Source organism: Myotis lucifugus, unplaced genomic scaffold (assembly GCF_000147115.1).
Source record: "Myotis lucifugus unplaced genomic scaffold, Myoluc2.0 scaffold_145, whole genome shotgun sequence".
Taxonomy (NCBI): Eukaryota; Metazoa; Chordata; class Mammalia; order Chiroptera; family Vespertilionidae; genus Myotis; species Myotis lucifugus.
The window spans coordinates 2,780,491-2,799,980 of record NW_005871193.1 but is presented as its reverse complement, the minus strand read 5'-3'; the positions used below and the strand labels follow the sequence as shown (position 1 = coordinate 2,799,980).

The window sequence follows — 19,490 nt, the reverse complement described above, 5'->3', positions numbered from 1 at the left end:
TCGTTAAATGACAGGAAACTAAACCCCATAGAAATAATGTAATTGAGTAATCAGAGCCAAACTAGGACTCTGAGCGAGATCAGCCCAATCTAATACTCTTCACACTATGGTAGTTTCCCCACATCCATGGGGGATATGTCCCAAGACCCCCAGTCAATGCTTGTAATAACAGATACCACCAAATGATTGTGTGTGTGTGTGTGTGTGTGTGTGTGTGTGTGTGCGCGCGCGCGCCACGTGCAGCATTATGTTGGCCCCTACACATATAAAACTATAATAAAGTTTAATTTACAAATTAGGCACAGTAAGAGATTAACAACAATAATAAGACAATAAAACAAATATAACAATATCTTATAAAAAAAGTTACATGGATGTGGACTCTCGTTCTCAAACAAAATCATTGGACTATACTCCCCCATCTGCCTAAAGAAATGAGATGAAGTGAGTTGGATACAGTGGACCAAGTGGGACAGAGTGGGCTACCATGAAATTTCATCATGCTACTCAGAATGGCGAGTATTTTAAACGAATGAATTGTTTATTCTGGAATTTTTCATTTAATATTTTGGACCACAGTTGCAAGTAACTAAAATAGCAGAAAGCAAAACCCCAGATAAATGGTGACTACTGTAGTCCTCTGGTTTCTACTGCAACCAATGGGTAGCCAGAGATAGCAGCACTGAAATCAGGAAGACAGCTCCTTCCACCATATGGAAATAACCCCGCAGGTCTGAAGCAGGGCAGCTGGTAAGTAGTCCATGCAGCAAGACCTCCATTTCATTCTGCCTTTCCGTGATGAAATTTATTTTTTGTTGTCAAATTCAAAAAATTCCCAGTAAGGAGAAAAATCGTAATTGTATGAGGTGAGGAGAGGTGAGAGCAATAGAAACATGGGTCTTGTTCTGGAGACAGCAGACATTTTGAAATTTTCCAGTTTGTGGGAAAATTTAAATGGTTGCAGTTTGGGAATGAAACAGTCCCATACTAGTTAAGATACCCTGTAACAGGTGTCACCAGATCACTTTTTAAATGAATTAAATAGCGAAGCTGATGACACATAAAAAAGACACATTAAAAAAACAGAAGCCACAGACCTTCCAATTCCCGAATACTGATTGGAGTGATGCTGTAAATCTATGAGTTTCCTTTAAGAGCTTCCTATATGACAGGCGCTGTGCTAAGTGCTTTAAGTGCATCCCATTTTAACTTTTCTATTATCCAGGAAGGAAGACATTCAATCGTTTTTCATATAAGTGAGCACATTTACTAGTAAAGCTTGTTATTGCCCAAGTTTTCACACCTATTTATATCTGTGGACTATGGCAACAACTAGAATAGCTGCAAAAATGTTATTTTTCTTTTTATTATTAAAATGACGGATGACCAAATCACCAGACAGTCAAAAGATTTTTTTAAAAAATCCATAGGTATTTAAACAATTTAGAAAAATAAAGCAGGAAGTTACTAAGCCTGAGAATGAGAAACTGTAGGTTATTTCCTGGGAGGAGTTGTCATTGAAAAACAAAATAATGTAAACTGGATCAACCACTTGGCTATTACTTTCATTTTACGAAACAATGCCTTTCATTCTTGACTCATATAGGTGAAATTTCCCACGCTTCAATTTATTTGAAAAAATGTTTCCTATATATTTTGACACATAAAAATACCAAATAACAGAAATTTAGGCTCATGTGTAATGTACATGATGTGTTAAGAGCCTATCAAAACGTAAATTATATGTCATACCTCTGTTCTGGAAATGAACACAACACAGAGTCACATGCAAAAATTACTTGCTTCTTCGCAATTATTCTGTATCACTGATATTTAATGTCAAAGAAATAATAAAAAAGAAAAAGACACCCTTTGTACCTTTAATACATTCTGGCATCTTGGGCTCCCAATTATTGTTAACTCCACAGACAACTGTCTTGTTGCCTTCAAGGTAAAATCCCTCCAGGCACTCAACTGTAACCTCAGATTTGTAATAATATTTTTTCCTAAGTCCAGAAATGACTCTCCCATTCTTGAGTACTGGATATTGACATTTGACCACTGAAAAGCAAAGAAATTCCAGAATGAATGGAAAATTGTTTTAACCTAGGGCAGAAACATTACTGGAAAGTAGTACTTTCCACTGGGAACAAAGAGATAAGAAATGGAAGCCAGGATATTAATTAAATAAAAGACTTTACTTCCAGGGAAACAGATATAGAGATATCTAATAACCTTTTCCCACCTAGAACAGACTCTCATGATAGATTATTGGTTTCTTATGTGTTTTTCCAATAGTGGCAAGTTTTGAAAAGGTCTGACTACCAGATACAAATTCTGGGCAAGTTCAAAAGCAACTTCTGATTCTCCTTAATTTGGGGATTCAAAAAAAATTCATGCTGACACTGATTACAGTACGCTGCTTTTCAGAAAGGCAGGGAAGACGCTTGTGAGAAGGTTTACTTGAGCTCAAGTTGAAAAGAAGCTAGCCATGCAAAGATATGAAAGGAAACGTTGTTAGGTAGCAACAACATACATGAACTGGGATTTTTAAAAATAGAAAGGCTGCACAGCTGGCGTGGCTCAGTGTCTGAGCAACGATCTATGAACCAGGAGGTCACTGTTGGATTCCCAGTCAGGGCACATGCCCAGGTTGTGGGTTCCATCCCTAGTGTGGGGTGTGCAGGATGCAGCTGCTCAATGATTCTCTCTCATCACTGATATTTCTGTCTTTCTCTCTCTCCCTCTTCTTTCCTCTCTGAAATCAATAGAAATATTTTTTAAGTTTCGGTTTCTAATAGATTATTGCTAGTAAATAGACACGGACTTTATTACTGCACATTCAGTTCTTGTCTAAAATTTCAGTCGTTCCTATTTTCCAAAAAGATAATCATGCCATAAGTAAATAAAGTTTGCCTGTTTCCATATCTTGCATTATTGTACTGGCAAGGCCCTTCAATACAATGCTGAATAGAGTGGTGAGAACAGACATCCTTGTATTGTTTCAACGTTAGGGGGAAATAAATTACTCTATTACATTAAGTATAATGTTAGCTGTGAGATTCATGTAGGTGATTTTCACCAGGTTCAGGTAGGTAGCTCATTTCTATTCCTAATTTGCTAAGTTTCACCATGAAAAGATGATAAATTCTGGCAAATGCTTTTTTTCACATCTATTAAGATGATCATGTGGGTTTTTCTTCCTTTATGCTCTTTTTCAGTGGCAAATTATACTGACTAATTTTTTTCATTAGAATCAACACTGCATACATGGAATAACTACTTCATTATGACATATTGCTATTTTTCTATATGACAGCATTTATTATGTTAATATTTTGAAAAGGAGTTTTCATTCTATGTTAATAATGAATATTGTTTATAATTTTCCTTCAATGTTTTTATCTGGTTTTGCTATCAAGGCAATGCCATCCTTTGTGTTTTCTTAAAGGGCTTGTAGAGAGCTGCTATTATTTACTCCTGAAATGTTTGGTGGAATTCCCCATTGAGAGCAGGAGGGCTATAGTTCTTTCTGTGAGGTTTAAGTTATCAAACTTACAGGCTTAAAATTATTTGTGTTATCCCCTAATTATTCCTTAAATGTCGACAGGATATTTAATAATGTCCTCTTCTTCGTTTTTGATATTGGTAACTTTTATCTTCTTTTATTCTTGTCAAACTGGCTATAGTTTATCTATTTTATTGGTTTTCTCCAAAAACCATGTATTTGTTTCATTGATACTATTTCTCTCTTTTCAATTTCACCAACTTCTAACTTTATCATTTCCTTCCGTTTCCTTGTTCTCAGTTTAAATAGCTCTTTTATTTCTTTACGTTCGTAAGGTGGAAACTTAGGTTATTAATCTGAGACTTCTCTCTTGCTATAAATATCCCTCTAGGCAATGCTTTTGATATTAACATCTTGATATATTGGTATGTTATGTTTCATTTTTATTCAATTCAAAACCCTTTGTAATTTTTTATGACTTGTTCTTTGATTTATGGGTTAGTATGTGTTGCATAATTTTCAAATACTTGGAGAATTTACAGATATCTTTGTTTTCATTTCTATATTCATCCCATTGTGATAAGATTTATACAATCCATGAATTCAATTTGGGAGAATTAAAAATTTATCTAATTGCCTAGGATATGTTATTAGAGATTGTTCCATATGTACTTGAAATGAGAAAATATTTTGCTGTTATTCAGTGGTTCCCTTCTTTCAAGAGTCAAATGCCCCCCAGTGTCTCCCTGGTTTGGGTCATGCCTTAATGCAGTAAACAATGTTTTTCAGGTAAAGGCATACCTTGTAGATGTTGTAGGTTTGTTCCAGACCACAGTAAGAAAGGGAGTGTCATAATAAAACCAGTCATAATAGTTTTGTTGGTAAGGGTCTTGTCTTCCATTTGTAAAAATTATAACATCTGTGAAGCGCAAAAAAGCAAAGCGCAATTAAACAAGGTATGCCTGTGTGTTTTATCCAGAATGAATCAATCTTATCATCGGTGAGAGGGTTAGTTTTTTACAATTTACTGTTTCCTTCAGCCAGAACTCTCATAGGTCCTGTATTATCAGATAACACTTTATTTTTAAGGCAGTGTGTGCTTTGTGGTGCTTTCAGGCAAAAAAGTCTTAATCCATGCAATACATAGTAATTCACAAGGTATACAGTGAAATACCAAGAACAGGTGGGGCGAGGGGTAGGGAACTCTACAACTAGAGCTATTTTTTTCATTTGACCTATTCTTAATTAATTTAGAAACCAATTTAACAGGAGGAACAAGAACATATGACTGTTTTGTTTACTTTTTGGTAAAGTAATTTGAAAGAAAGAAATGGAAAGATTATTACCTTTACACTCAGGAGGGTTACTACTCCATTGGTTTCGCCCAGAACAAACAAGCCTTCTCTCTCCAACAAGGGAATATTCATCTGGCCCATTTGAAGGTTTACAACTGTAAGTGACTACTTCATTATATTCAAATGTATCCTTGTGGCTATTGCTGAATTCTCCATTGGGTATTTGTTGAGGTGGTTGACACAAAATCCCTTAAAAAGAGGACAGGAAAGGCAAAAGAAAAGGTAAAAAATTAATACAGCATTAATAATGTCTTCTGAACTTCTTCAAAAAATTCATTAACATATGAGTTCTACAATCTAGTTGCATACCCAATATCCATTTGGAACAAAATTTCTATGAAAAAATGTAATATCTTTTTCATCCTTAAGCGTATGTAGTGCAATCTGCCAAAGGTACAAATGGTATGTTAAGGCAACAGCCCAATCGTGAGGTCTATATTTAAGCTACATATTGATGAGTGTGCAAACACATAAAACAATGCCACTATTTTCACTTTTTGAAAATTTTGGTTTTCCTTTAAAAAATATGTTCTATATATTAATATGTATTGTGCTTACTGTTCTCAATAATGAATTCATAAATAATTATTTTTAAAACTTTTCAGGGTTAATTCCAATATAATGGAATAGCAATAGCCATATCCCATCTGAAGAAAAGCTATGTAGGGGTCTTTAAAATTTAAAAGCATGAAGTCAAGCCAAGGCCAAAAGTTTGAGAACTACTGCTCTAAATTCTAAAGAGAGAATATACTTACTTTCACACTGTGGGGGACTATCACTCCATTCCACATTATTTTCAGAAACTTCACAATATAGATTTTTTGTTCCAAGTAAATAATAACTAAATGAGAATGGAAAAGAATACTGTTTTCTTTCTCAGTTAAGAAGAAATCCATAATTACAAAGAAAAACTTTATGTGGTTGTTTTTCTGCACTTCAGTGGGCTTGAGGGAGAAGTTTCTTAAACAGAATATATTGAACCTGCTAAACAAACCTGCAACTTAATGAAAGAGATTCTGCATTTGAACACACATTGGTCTGGAGAAAAATGTCTACAAAGTCTGTCGGCCTGACAGTCTGGCCTCTTTTCTGTCTTCAGGAGGCACATCCACATTCACTTCTCCGAACTTGCTCATGCCATTGGCTCAGTCATACACCAGCTGAGCAGAGATATCTGGGCCTCGCGCTTACCTGCCCGATTCCAGTCCCAGCTCCAAGACTGGCTTGTTATTTGAGCTTCATGTTTCTATTTCTCAGATTTCTTATCTATGAAAACAGCATAATAGTATATAGCTCCTGGGGTTCTTTTGAGTAGTAGATAAATTAGCATCTGAGACACAGTAAGTACTATGTAAGTTTTAGGTTTGATGAATCGGATGTGTTCCCAGTAGCAGCTCAGGAGAACTCCTTGATGGAAAAGCTCATGATTTAAAGTCACAGAACTCTCTCCTCCTTCTGGACTCTCCTTGTAAGTTTACTTCTTTGGTTCTTATCAGTTACTATTTTCCTTTCGGTATATGTTGTACTTCTCAATAAGGCTAACACTTCTTTGACAATAATCTTTGTTTTAACCTCCACAAGGTGCCAAGCAGGCTCTCTCTCTATGTAGCTATTGACTGCACATTCGCACTTGATCAAATTAAAATAGAGTCAGTAAAATGGCCTGCACACGCTTCCAGCTGACTTTCCCCCAAGCCTCATTCATTAATTCTATATTATAATCTATTAGGAAAGGATTGTGGGATGACGCTGGGTAGGAAGCTTCAAGAACCACTCTCCCCATTTTGACAACAATTTCTACTAGAATCTGCCTAATGTCACTGTTTTGAAACTCTGGAGTTTGTTGAAGGCTTGCAACTTCCAGAAAAGACTTGATCAGGTAAATTGCACTAATATTGGTCAATTTTTGCTCTTAGCACAGTAGCAGCTACCCATGCTACCCCATAGCACGCAGCTGTGCTCCTGAAGCAGTTTATCAGCAGATTGAAGGAGCCAGCATGGGCTAAAAGGCCTGCATTCTCCAAATATCAGGGGTCCCTGCTTTTATCACTGACTGATCTTTCTGGTCACAGAGAAGCAGATAAAGACGTGGGCAGCCATTGTTGTCATATCTCGCTTTTCCAATGTGTAAGCTTTTTCTTGCTGACTGAGGAGAATTTCAGTGATTTCTTCTTCATTTTCGTGATTTCCCCCTTCAGAAGCCAGATATTAAAACGTGGGACATTTAAAAACGACTATCTATATGAGGAAAATTAGGAAGTGATTATGCATGCCCTGAGAAAAGCTCAGAAAAAATCTGAGAAAACATTTAGTTTATCTGTCAGGCTGATCCTCAGCACAGAGTCACCCTACAAAAATCCAAAAACAAAAACAATAATATAAAAAAAAACACCTATAAAAGGATGGCAATCTGATTCCCATAGTTTCCCCATTATTAGACTCAAATGTTCAGTTCAACAACAACAAAAAAATCACAATGCATACAAAGAAACAGGAGAATATGACCCATTCAAAGAAAAAGTAAATCAATAAAAAGTATCCCTGAAAAAAACACCTGAGGAAATATCTACTAGACAAAGACTTTAAAACAGCTGTCTTTAATAGAAAATCTGGTGGCAAGTCAGTGGTTTTTAGTTTTGCTGTCCTCTTTTCCTTCGTGAAGTGGCAGACACAGAAAGGCAGATCTTCTAAGAAATAAAAGGCATCAAAATTGGAAAAGAAGAAGTAAAACTGTCCTTATTTGCAGATGACATGATATTATATGTAAAAAACCCTAAAGACTCCATCAAAAAACTATTAGACTTAATAAATGAATTCGGCAATGTAGCAGAATACAAAATTAACGCCAAGAAATCTATGGCATTTCTATACACCAATAGTGAACTTACAGAGAGAGAGACTAAAAAAACAATCTGATTTACCATTGCACCAAAAAAATTAAGATACCTAGGAATAAACTTAACTAAAGAGGTAAAAGACCTCTACTCAGAAAACTACAGGACGTTGAAAAATGAGATAGAGGAAGACATAAACAGATGGAAGAACATACCGTGTTCTTGGATTGGTAGAATCAACATCATTAAAATATCCATACTACCCAAAGCAATCTATAAATTCAACACACTTCCCATTAAAATACCAATGGCCTACTTCAAAGATCTAGAACGAACTCTCCAAAAATTCATCTGGAATAAAAAAAGACCCCAAATAGCTGCAGCGATCCTGAGAAAGAACAAAGTAAGTGGGATCTCAATACCAGATATCAAGCTGTATTACAAAGCCACTGTTCTCAAAACGGCCTGGTACTGGCACAAGAACAGACATATACATCAATGGAATAGAATAGAGAGCCCAGAAATCGACCCGAACCAAAATGCTCAATTAATATTTGACAAAGGAGGCAAGAACATACAATGGAGTCAAGATAGTCTCTCCAATAAATGGTGTTGGGAAAATTGGACAGATACATGCAAAAAAATGAAACTAGACCACCAACTTACACCATACACAAGAATAAACTCAAAATGGATAAAGGACTTAAATGTACAACGGGAAACCATAAAAATTCTAGAAGAATCCAAAGGCAACAAAATCTCAGACATATGCTGAAGCAATTTCTTCACCGATACAGCTCCTAGAGCATTGGAAACTAAAGAGAAAATAAACAAATGGGACTACATCAAAATAAAAAGCTTCTGCACAGCAAAAGAAACCATCAACAAAACAACAAGAAAGCCCACTGCATGGGAGAACATATTTGCCAATGTTATCACCATTAAGGGTTTAATCTCCAACATTTATAGGGAACTCATACAACTTAACAAAAGGAAGATAAAAAATCCAATCAAAAAATGGGCAAAGGACCTAAATAGACACTTTTCAAAAGAGGACATTCAGAAGGCCAGAGACATATGAAAACATGCTCAAAGTCACTAATCATCCGAGAAATGCAAATCAAAACAACAATGAGGTACCATCTCACACCTGTCAGACTGGCTATCATCAACAAATCAACAAATGACAAGTGCTGGAGAGGATGTGGAGAAAAAGGAACACTTGTGCACTGCTGGTGGGAATGCAGACTGGTGCAGCCACTATGGAAGACAGTATGGAGTTTCCTCAAAAAACTGGAAATGGAACTCCCATTTGACCCTGTGATCCCACTTCTAGGAATATATCCCAAGAAAACAGAAACACCAATCAGAAAGGATATATGCACCCCTATGTTCATGGCAGCACAATTCACCATAGCTAAGATCTGGAAACAGCCTAAGTGCCCATCAGTAGATGAATGGATTAGAAAACTGTGGTACATCTACAGGATGGAATACTATGCTGCTGTAAAAAAGAAGGAATTCTTACCATTTGCAACAGCATGGATGGAACTGGAGAGCATTATGCTAAGTGAAATAAGCCAGTCAATGAAGGAAAAATACCACATGATCTCACTCATTTATGGATAATAAAGACCATTATAAACTTATGAACAAAAATAGATACAGAGGCAGAGCAACCTCGAACAGAATGTAAAACTACAGCGGGAAGGCCGGGGGAGGGTTGGGGGGCAGGAGGGGAGGGTAAGAGATCAACCGAAGGACTTGTATGCATGCATATAAGCATAGCCAATGGACATAAGACACTAGTGGGTAGGGGAGGCCAGGGGATTGTCAAGGGCGGGAAAAAAAGGAGACATATGTAATACTCTTTGTAATACTTTAAGCAATAAAACAATTTTAAAAAAAGAAAGGATATATGCACCCCTATGTTCATAACAACACAACTTACAATAACTAAGATTTGGAAACAGCCTAAGTGTCCATCAGCAGATGAGTGGATTAAAAAACCGTGGTACATCTACACAATGGAATACTTTGCTGCTGTAAAAAAAGAAGGAATTCTTACCATTTGCAACAGCATGGAAACTGGAGAGCATTATGCTAAGTGAAATAAGCCATTCAGTGAAAGATAAATACCACATGATCTCACTCACTTGTGGAATATAAAGAACATTATAAACTGTTGAACAAAGATAGAGGCAAAGAAGCATCGAACAGACAGTCAAACTACAACGGGAAGGTAGGGGAGGGTTGGGGGGTAATAGATCAACTGAAGAACTTGCATGCATGCATATAAGCATAACTAATGGACACAAGACACTGGGGTGGGGGGTGGGTGAGGACATGTGCTGGGGTGGGGGGGTAGGGAAGGCCAGGGGGAGGTTAATGGGGGGAAAAAAGGAGACATATGTACTACTATTTGTAATATTTTAAACAATAAAAAATAAAAAGAAAAATAAAACAACTGAAGAAAAAAAAAAAAAAAGAAAGGCAGATCTTCTGAGTACCCTGATGGGCAAGGCTAGCACTCTCAAGTTTGAGCCCAATGACACCTTTGAGAATGTCAAAGCTAAAATTTAAGACAAGGAGGGCATCTTTCCAGGCAAACAGCACCTGCTTTGGGGGGCATGTTTGGAGGAAGACGCCACTCTGTCTGACTGTAATATCCAGAAACAGCCCGCCCTGCACTTGGTGCTTTGCCTGTGGGGTGGAATCTAAGAACCTTTTCTGCCGACTCCCCTGAAATACAATGGCCATAAGACTACATGACCCAAATGTTATGCTTGCCTGCAACCCAGTGCTATCAACTGCTTTAAGAAGCAAACAGCACCTGCTTTGGGGGGCATGTTTGGAGGAAAACACCACTCTGTCAGACTGTAATATCCAGAAACAGCCCGCCATGCACTTGGTGCTTTGCCTGTGGGGTGGAATCTATGAACCTTTTCTGCAAACTCCCCTGAAATACAATGGTCATAAGACTATATGACCCAAATGTTATGCTTGCCTGCAACCCAGTGCTATCAACTGCTTTAAGAAGAAATGTGAACACACCAACAAACTGTGACTCAAGGAGATGCTCAAAAGAGGCCTTTCCACTTGGTCCTACAGAGGAACGAAGCCTTCAGAACTTATTCTATGAGAACAGCATTACTGTGATGCCAACAACAGAAAAAGACACTACAAGAAAAGAAAGCTACAGAATAGTATCCGTTATGAACCTTGATGCAAAAATCTGCAACTAATTACAGCAAACAGAAATCAGAAAGATTATCCACCATGCACAAGTGAGATTTATTCCCGGAATGCAAGGGTGGCTCAACATATGCAAATCCATCTATGTAATCTGCCATATCAACAGCATGAAGGGTAAATCCACTTGATCATTTCAATTGAGCATTTGTCAGGATTCAACACTCCTGCATAGTAAATACTCAACAAACCAGGAACAGAAGGTAAGTACCTTAAGGTAATACATTCCATAGATGAAAAATCTACAGTAAACATCCTATTCAGTGGTTTAAATCCAAAAGCTTTTCGTCTACAATCAGGAATAACACAAGAATGCCCACTTTTACCATTTCTATTCAACATAGTACTGGAAGTTTAGTCAGAGAAACTAGACAAGAAATAAAAGGCAGCCCAGTGGGTTATGAAGATATAAAATTATCAGTTTGCAAATAATAAAGTCTTATATGTAGAAAACCCATCCTAGACGGTTTTGCTCAGTGGATACACCATCAGCCTGAGGAACAAAGGATCCCAGGTTCATTTCTGGTCAAGGGCATGTACCTTGGTTGCAGGCTCATCCCTGGCCCGGGCCCTGGTCGGGGCTCCTGCAGGAGGCAACCAATTGATGTATTTCTCTCACATTGATATTTCTCTCTGTCTTTCCCTCTCTCTTCCACTCTCCCGAAAAATCAATGGATAAATATACCCAGGTGAGGATTGAAAAAAAAACACAAAACCCTAAAGACTGTGCGCATATTGCGTGTATGCACACACACACACACACATCCCCACACAACAGCTGTTAGAACAAATAAATTAATGCAGCAAAGTAGCAGAATACTAAGTCAATATCAAAATTCAATTGCTTTTTTATGGTGTATTACATTTACACTGTAAATGCAAATTTTTATAAATGTCTAAATATATACTAGAGCAAGGGTGGGCAACCTTTTTGTGAGTGTGTGCCAAAACCAGCAAAATCTCTGACTCAAAATTCTTCTTTATGCCAACCCTAATTTTTTGAGAACATGTTACGCCTACTTGATATCTCTTAAGGTGTATGTATGTAAGAACCTTGAAGAAATAATAAAATTCATTCAAGCGACAAAAACACAGTATATGATGATGAAAAATACATTTATTTTTTAATGTATACATGTACAGTGATAGTCCGACAGAAAACTTTATGACTCCGTTTGATATTATCAGTGGGACTTTTGCTGCTGTATCACTGATGACAGAGATTTTACATCAGGTTTATATTTCGTGACCTTCAGAGATATGCACAAGCTACTACTTTCTTTCATCTGTCAGGCTACTCCTATTATGAGACTTAACAAAATTCATCACTGAGAACAAAGATTCACAAGCGTATGTGGATGAAAACATGGAGAGTAGCACTGTTGCCAAGTTTTTTAAACAGAAAAAATTTTCTGGAATGGCATTCCAAGTCCTCAATAGTTCGTTTTCGACACTTCTCTCTGGTAATCCTGTCTCTCATCGCTTTTTTTCAATGTTTTCCAAGTCAACTCTAAGGTCAATAAATTTCTGCTTCCAAATTGAGCTCCTCTGAAATTCAATCAACTGCATTTCAAAGTCAGCCATGTCTATCCATGAAAACATTTGTAAGTTTAGTTCCTCCAGTTTCATGCTGTCTGAAAACCTCATGAATTTTGCTGTCTCTTCCAGTTCTCTGAATTTCGCAAATCTTGAGAAGAACTGCTCAATAGTTGACTTGATGATGTTTAAAAACAGCTTTTGAAGGCTTTGACAGTCTGTTCCGTCAGCTTTTGGGAGGTCTTTGATGTGCCTCTTGAGATTTGGGAAATATCTAAATCTCTCACCATCCACATCCCTCTTAAAGACTTCCAGTTTCTTTTCAAAAGCCTTTATGTAACCAAACATAACATCAAGTGTCTTGCAAGTTCCTTGTAATTTAACATTTAAGTCATTCAAATGTTCACAAAAATTGTAAATGGAAGATTATAAGAGAGGGTTTCGCGTGCCAGCAAAAGTTACTGGCGTGCCATGTTTGACACACATACCAGGGGTTGCCCACTCCCATACTAGAAGCTTGGTGTATGAAATTCATGCAAGGGGCTCGGCCCTCACAGCCCCAAGCTGCTGCCTTGGCCATCGCAGCTACATCCAGAAGGTTGTCCAGACGGTCATCCAGAAGGTCATTTGGCTGTTCAGTCTAATTAGCATATTAACTTTTTGTTATATAGGATTAAAAGAGCCCAAGAGAACAAAGGCTACTACTAGTAAGTGCGCAGTACTTGTTTTTGAGAACTTCACTCCTTGATAACTGCCTTAAAACTCAGGTTTTCCAACAAAAGGATTTTGGTCAATATTATGGTCCAGGCTATAACTCTTTACAGAGTTATTTCCATGAACAATATCTTTGGTGGGTAAACCTACCTACCAAGTCTATAAGCCCTCCTTCAACTCTGAGAGTTGGCCATTTTAAATAGGATATAATTTGTTGTTAAAGAAATGTCATGAAGATTACTACAAGTTTAATGCTAATGATAGGCTTATTCTTGCATGTAGTATTATAAAAGTTTCCTTTCCTTCACTTTTAATTTCTATTCATTACACATCTTCTCAGTCTGCAAAAAAGCCCAAGAGTTGATTGGCTGGAAGTACAACTTGTCACACAGACAGCAAGATGAACTCAACATTATGGGAATGCTGAAGAAGAGAAGCAAACTGAGATTAGAATTAGTAACATTTACTGTATTCCTCTAAGGAGCAACTTACCCCTCATTACAAACATAGTGAGCTTGAGAACCAAATGTGGTAGTTCCGTTTACATAAACTACTTCGCCATTGAGGGGCTCTCCTAGCTGCGGACATGTCTTTCCTAAAAGAAAAATTCAAATGTGTTGTTATATGCCAATTTCAAAGCCAGTAAATACAAATCAAAATTCGATACTGCTCTTTTAAATCCATTTAACTATTTAAAGACCAAACTTAAGATTCACATTTACCCTGACAAGCAATTGCCAAGAAAAAGATTCCCAGGAGATTTTCAAAGATATTATTATCTAGAATCTCCATTCCCATGGGAAAACCATCATGGTAATAGTGGACTGTGCAGTCTAAAATGTGTGACAATATCCAGAGCAATACAAATAAAAGCTGTGTGCACTTACCTGTACAAGCCTCCTGGAGAGGAGGTGCCCATGTGCCATCAGGCTGACAAACAGCAGTGGTGGGGACTAAAGGTACAATACGCTTGTATCCTAAACGACACTTAAATTCTACTCTGTCCCCAGGACCATAAGATGCTTTAGGAGGACCGTTTAACATCATGGTTTTAAATCTCATTGGATCATCACAGGCATCTGGGCATAAGAGAATAAGAACATGAAAAAGAAAAGTGTTTGATCTTTTCCATCAGCCTGGGACTGTGGTCGGGCAGCAGGTAGTTAGTACAAAATGAATGGAAAGGTCCTTGGCAAGTTTTTATTTTTTTAATTAAATTGATTGGGGTGACTTTGGTCAACATGAACATATAGGTTTTAGGTATGGGTTTCTGTGTTATATGATCTGTATATTGCACCATGTGCTCACCACCCAAAGTCAAGTCTTCTCCTGTTACCACATATTAGGATACTCCTCACCCCCCACCGCCTTCCCTCTGGAAAGCACCACATTGCTGTTTGTGTTCACGAGATTCAGTTTTATATCCCACATATGAGTGAAATCATATGGTTCATAGCTTTTTCTGAGTGACTTATTTCACTGAGCATAATATTCTCAAGGTCCATCCAACTTGTTGCAAATGGTGCTATTTCATCCTCTCTTATGGCTGAATAGTATTCCCTTCTGTATAAGTACCACATCCAGTGCTCTATCACAGGGCACTTTGGTGGTTTCCATGTTTTGGCCACCATGAATAATGCTGCAGTGGACATAGGGGTGCATATATCTCTGGGAATACATTTTATTTTTTTAAAAAAATTCTTTACTTATATTGATAGGGAGGTTTTTTATTTGTTTTTTTAAGGTTGTTGTTTTTTTAAAGATATTCTTATTGATTTCAGAGAGGAAGAGAGAGGGATAGAGAGAGAAACATCAATGATGAGGGAGAATCATTGATAGGCTGCCTCCTGCACGTCCCCTACTGGGGACCGAGCCCACAACCCAGGAATGTGCCCTTGACTGGAATAGAACCCAGGACCCTTCAGTCCGAAAGCCCACGCTCTATCCACTAAGCCAAACCAGGCAGAGCTCTGCAAATACATTTTAAAAACAGATTTTGTTCTATGCCTTTCTCTTGCCTTCGTTGCCCTACTGCTGCCACACTGGATAGCTTGAGAGTCTGTGAATACCATGAGCCTTGTCACATTTCTGAGTCTTTGCTCCCACTTCTCCCTAAGTTCTGAACACCTTTCCTCCCTGCTCAGCTGCAACTCCTGCTCAGCTCTTATCTTGTAGACTTACCTGCTCAATATCCCTAGGAAACATATTCTCCCTCCTCCAAGAGGCAGTGAACGGTCCCCTATTCTTGGACTCTCTTCTGCATGGATCTCTCAGGTCACTGGCACGTGTTTTTGTGTTTACTAGTTAGCATGGCTGACTCCATCCATCCATGGGGCCAAAATACCTAGCACAGGATGTCCCCCAGAGTAGCTATTCAAAAGAAGTTGATACTAAACCACTGCTGTAGAACAGAGACAATGGTAAAGGACATGCAATGAACAGAATATTGAAAATAATCATTTGAAACTCTAGGTGCTGGGAAAGGATTTGGATAGGTAATTTCTTTTGCTGCCTATCTGCCAGTATCCTGGTAACCTAGCAACTGATAGGAAAAGCACTGCTGTCATTGTATTGTAATTTGCACACTAAGGAAACTAAGAAACACTGTGTAAGCACTTGTTGATCTCCATTTCTTTCATTAGAAAGAAAGAAAAGACCTAAAATAGACAGAAGAGACCACTTGTAACAATCTATTGTGGGTTTTGGTGAAATGAAATTGCTCCTGGAAACACAAGTTTTCCCTTCTGCAACTTGGCAGCATTTGGCAACTACCTCTGAGATGCAAGCCTCCCAGGCACAAGGCTGCCTACAAACCCTTCTTCTCCTGAGCTGCTTCAAGAGTGAAATGTTTGTTTTATCCGAGTAGTTTCCCCTCCCAGCTTAGTGATTTCACCTTTTTACTTTCTCTGTTTTATTTTATCCTGATTTTACCTTTCAACCTTAAACTTCACCTTGATTTTTATCCCTTTCATTTCTAGTTTTGTTCTCTCCCATGTTGTACCCTACATTCTGTTCATTTTCCTCTATTCCAAAAAGCATGCACAGTGTCCTTCAACTCTAGTTTGAAGCCTATTTCATACTTTAGCCTTCTTTAAAATATTCCTTTGGTGTTCTCCTTACCGCCACGGTTCCCTTTCCTCCCTCATAGAAATGAACTGTTTAATGATCAGTAACCAGAATACTGATCAGAAGACTGTACCAGAACACAGTGGCAATATGAGCCCTGCAAACTCTACATACACGGGAGGGCAGAGCCTCTCGCGCTCCGCGGAACCTGCAGTAGCTTGTAGGTACCACTGAAAGGCCATCCTAAGCCGGGCTCCACCAGCACCACCCTGGTCAACCAAGCCCGTGCTTCCTACCCGACCCACAAAGCAAACCTCTCCCCGCCCTCGGCTCTGGGAGGCCACCTCCCTGACTGAGCTCTCCCATTGCCTCCAGAGCTCCCACCTTTCCCATCCCTACCAGAGCACATGGGCAGCAGGAGCCCTAGGGCCACCAACAGGATGCCAGGGGAGCGCCAGAAAGAGAAGGCGCTCCCGTGACGGTGAGGAGGTGGCCAGCGCGGCTCGGAAGATGCCATCATTTCCCAAGAGATCGGTAGGAAACCTGAGGGACAGCAAGCGTTTTTTACCTTTTTGAGAGCAGGTGTCAGACGCAACAATCCCCATTCAAAAAGTGTCCAGTGCGGTACCGCTGGTGGGCGTGGCCACGGTAGTGACGTCAGGGTCGGCCGGGGCCAATGGCAGGTGCAAGGCGGGGCCTCGGCGCTGGGGCGGGGCGTTAGCCCCTGAGGGAATGGGGCGTGGCCTGGCCAACAGCTAACCCACCTGGTGGCTGGCAGCTCAGGCTCCGCCCTCGCCCACCTGGGCTGACCCTTTACTCCCTGCCTGGAAGCACAGCCTGGGTTTGCAGGAAATGGTGGTTCACCCCTGACTTCATAAACAGGTACCATTTTCAAAGGCTGCCCAGGTGAGGCTGCTCTACATCAAAGACAGAACTGTTTTCCTCGGAGGCTCACTAATAGCATGGACACCTCCAACAGATTCGGAGGAAATACACCCCTGCCCCCTTTCTTCCCTGTCACTGTCCTTCAGTTCTATTCGGTTAGCTCTTTTTTTCTTTTTCCTTTTTCTTTTTTTAACTTGTGACGTTTTTATAAAATCCACAGAAGTAAAAACCATATGAGGGGCCAGGGAATGAGGCTACCAAGGAATGGGAGCCAGACCACCGGAGGCGAAGGGCGCGGCTGACAGGACATGCCCAGTCTGAGCTGGCTCAAGGGCCATCACCAGGGCCAGCTCCTGGGAGCTCAGGCCGGCACCAGGCAGGCTCACCGGTGGGGGCTCCACCAGCACAGCAGAGAACTTGGTGTCACCAAAGGCCTCATTCATCAAAGAAGTGCTGCAGGCCGATGACGGACTGCACGTCCGCCTTGTCCTCCTTCAGCTTGTTGAACTGCTCGAACATTGGGCCCACATCCTGGGCAAACTCTTGAGGGGAGCTGTAGGGGGGCAACAACTTCTCCTGGAGGCGGGCGCCATCAGGGTCAGGTCCAATGTGCCACCAGGCTGATCCACAGAAAAGCTGGAGTTGGTAGGCAGCTGGTGCAGGGGCCGGCAGGGCTCGTGGCAGAAAATGGCCAGCAGGACACGCTCACACTTCTGCTGGTTGGCTGGCCAGAGCTTGGCCACCACACCACCGCTGTCCCCACCGTCCAGGCTCAGGCTGCCATCCTCCGCCGTGGCAGAGTGAGCATCTCCACTCCTCCCCGGGCACATCCTGCAGGGCCGATAGGTGGCAGTCCAGGTGGAAGCAGAACCCCCACTGGTTGCACATGACCAGGTCGCTTGTCTTCTGACAGACACGGCAGATGGTGGCACTGTCATCCAGGGCACCGGGGCCGCCAGCTGGGGCTGAGGTGCCCTCTGGACCACCACCTCCAGGCCGGAGCTGGTGCTGCCACTGGGGGAGACCAGGCGGGGACCCTCCGCAGCGGGCCCAACGCCAGAGCCACCAGCACGGGCTTGGTCTCAGGGCCCTCGGTGGCAGGTGGGGCGCCGATGGCAGCCTCTGTCTCTTCCTCCTTGACAATGGCCATGCCAGGCAGGGGTTGGGCACCAGGGGTGCCAGGCGCAGTCCCTGGCTGCCCGGCAGCAGCAGCTGCAGCCCCGAGCTCAATGACCATCAGGTTGGAGTCCTCGGTGGTGCTGCCTGGGAAGACCTTGACGACTGGTGGCTGGCTGGCAGCTGTGAGGTCAAGATCCAGGCGCTCGAGGCTCACCCGTGGCACCTTGGGCATGAGGCCACTCATTTCACCCTCACGGAAGCGGACCATTTCATGCCTGACACGTGGGGCTCTGTACTCAAGTTAAGAGTCATCTGACGCGAAGCCATAGCCTTCTTGCACGTCCATGGGCTGGCTGTCGCCAGAGCCCTGCTTTGCTGCTCAAGGGTCCCGGAGCCCAGGGAGGGGCCAGGGGCGCAGGACGCTCTGCCACGAGTCCCAAGGCCTCGGCACTCTTGGTCCAAGCGTTGAGGTCCCACTGGAATTTCATCTCGCCATGGGGTTCCACGGGGTCGACGATCATCTTGAGAGCCTGGTGCTACTGGAAGTAGCTCAGCTTCTTGGAGAGCAGGAGGGCCGTGTTGTTGTCACTCTCCAGAGCCCACGAGGCGAAGCGCCAGGATGTGCTCCTGGTGCTTCTGGATCTTGGTCCTGGTCCAGTGCTGCCCCTCCGTTACCTTCTGGGCATCATTGACCAGCACGCGGCCCCGCTTGTTCAGCTCCTCCATGATCTGCAGAATAGCCATCTTCACATCCACCTGGACACGTTTCTGCACGTCGGACACTTGGCGAACGGAGCTTCGAACCTCCTTGGTGGTCTTCTGCAGTGTGGCATGCTTGTCCCCAGGCGCCTCACCAGCGAGGCCAGGAGCTTGCACTGGTCCTCACGGCATCCTCCAGGAACCGGTATTGGTGGTCCTTGTGGGCGCGGAGCTGGCAGTCCCGGCAGGTGAGGGGCCGCAGCCCTCGCAGAACAGCAGGAGCGGCTCGTGCTCGTGCGCAGTGCGGTACACTGTGCGCTCCCCATCTCAGGTGCGGTACACTGTGCGGCTCCCCCATTCAGGGACTTGGCTGCGCGGGGAACGCACTGCGTGGTCCTTGGTGTACTTCACCGCGGGTGCGCCTCCACGCAGGTCTCACACAGGGCTCGGCGCACTCCACGCAGTAGCTGGTGGCGGGGCGGCACCCTCGCAGCTGGTGCAGCACTGGTTCGCGCCCTGGGA

General features: G+C 41.6%; 1 pseudogene; it reads right to left on the bottom strand.

The window, feature by feature from the left end:
- Nucleotides 1-6,909: 6,909 nt before the first annotated feature.
- The window catches only part of LOC102419109, a 34,767-nt pseudogene continuing 22,186 nt past the window's right edge, over nucleotides 6,910-19,490 (bottom strand).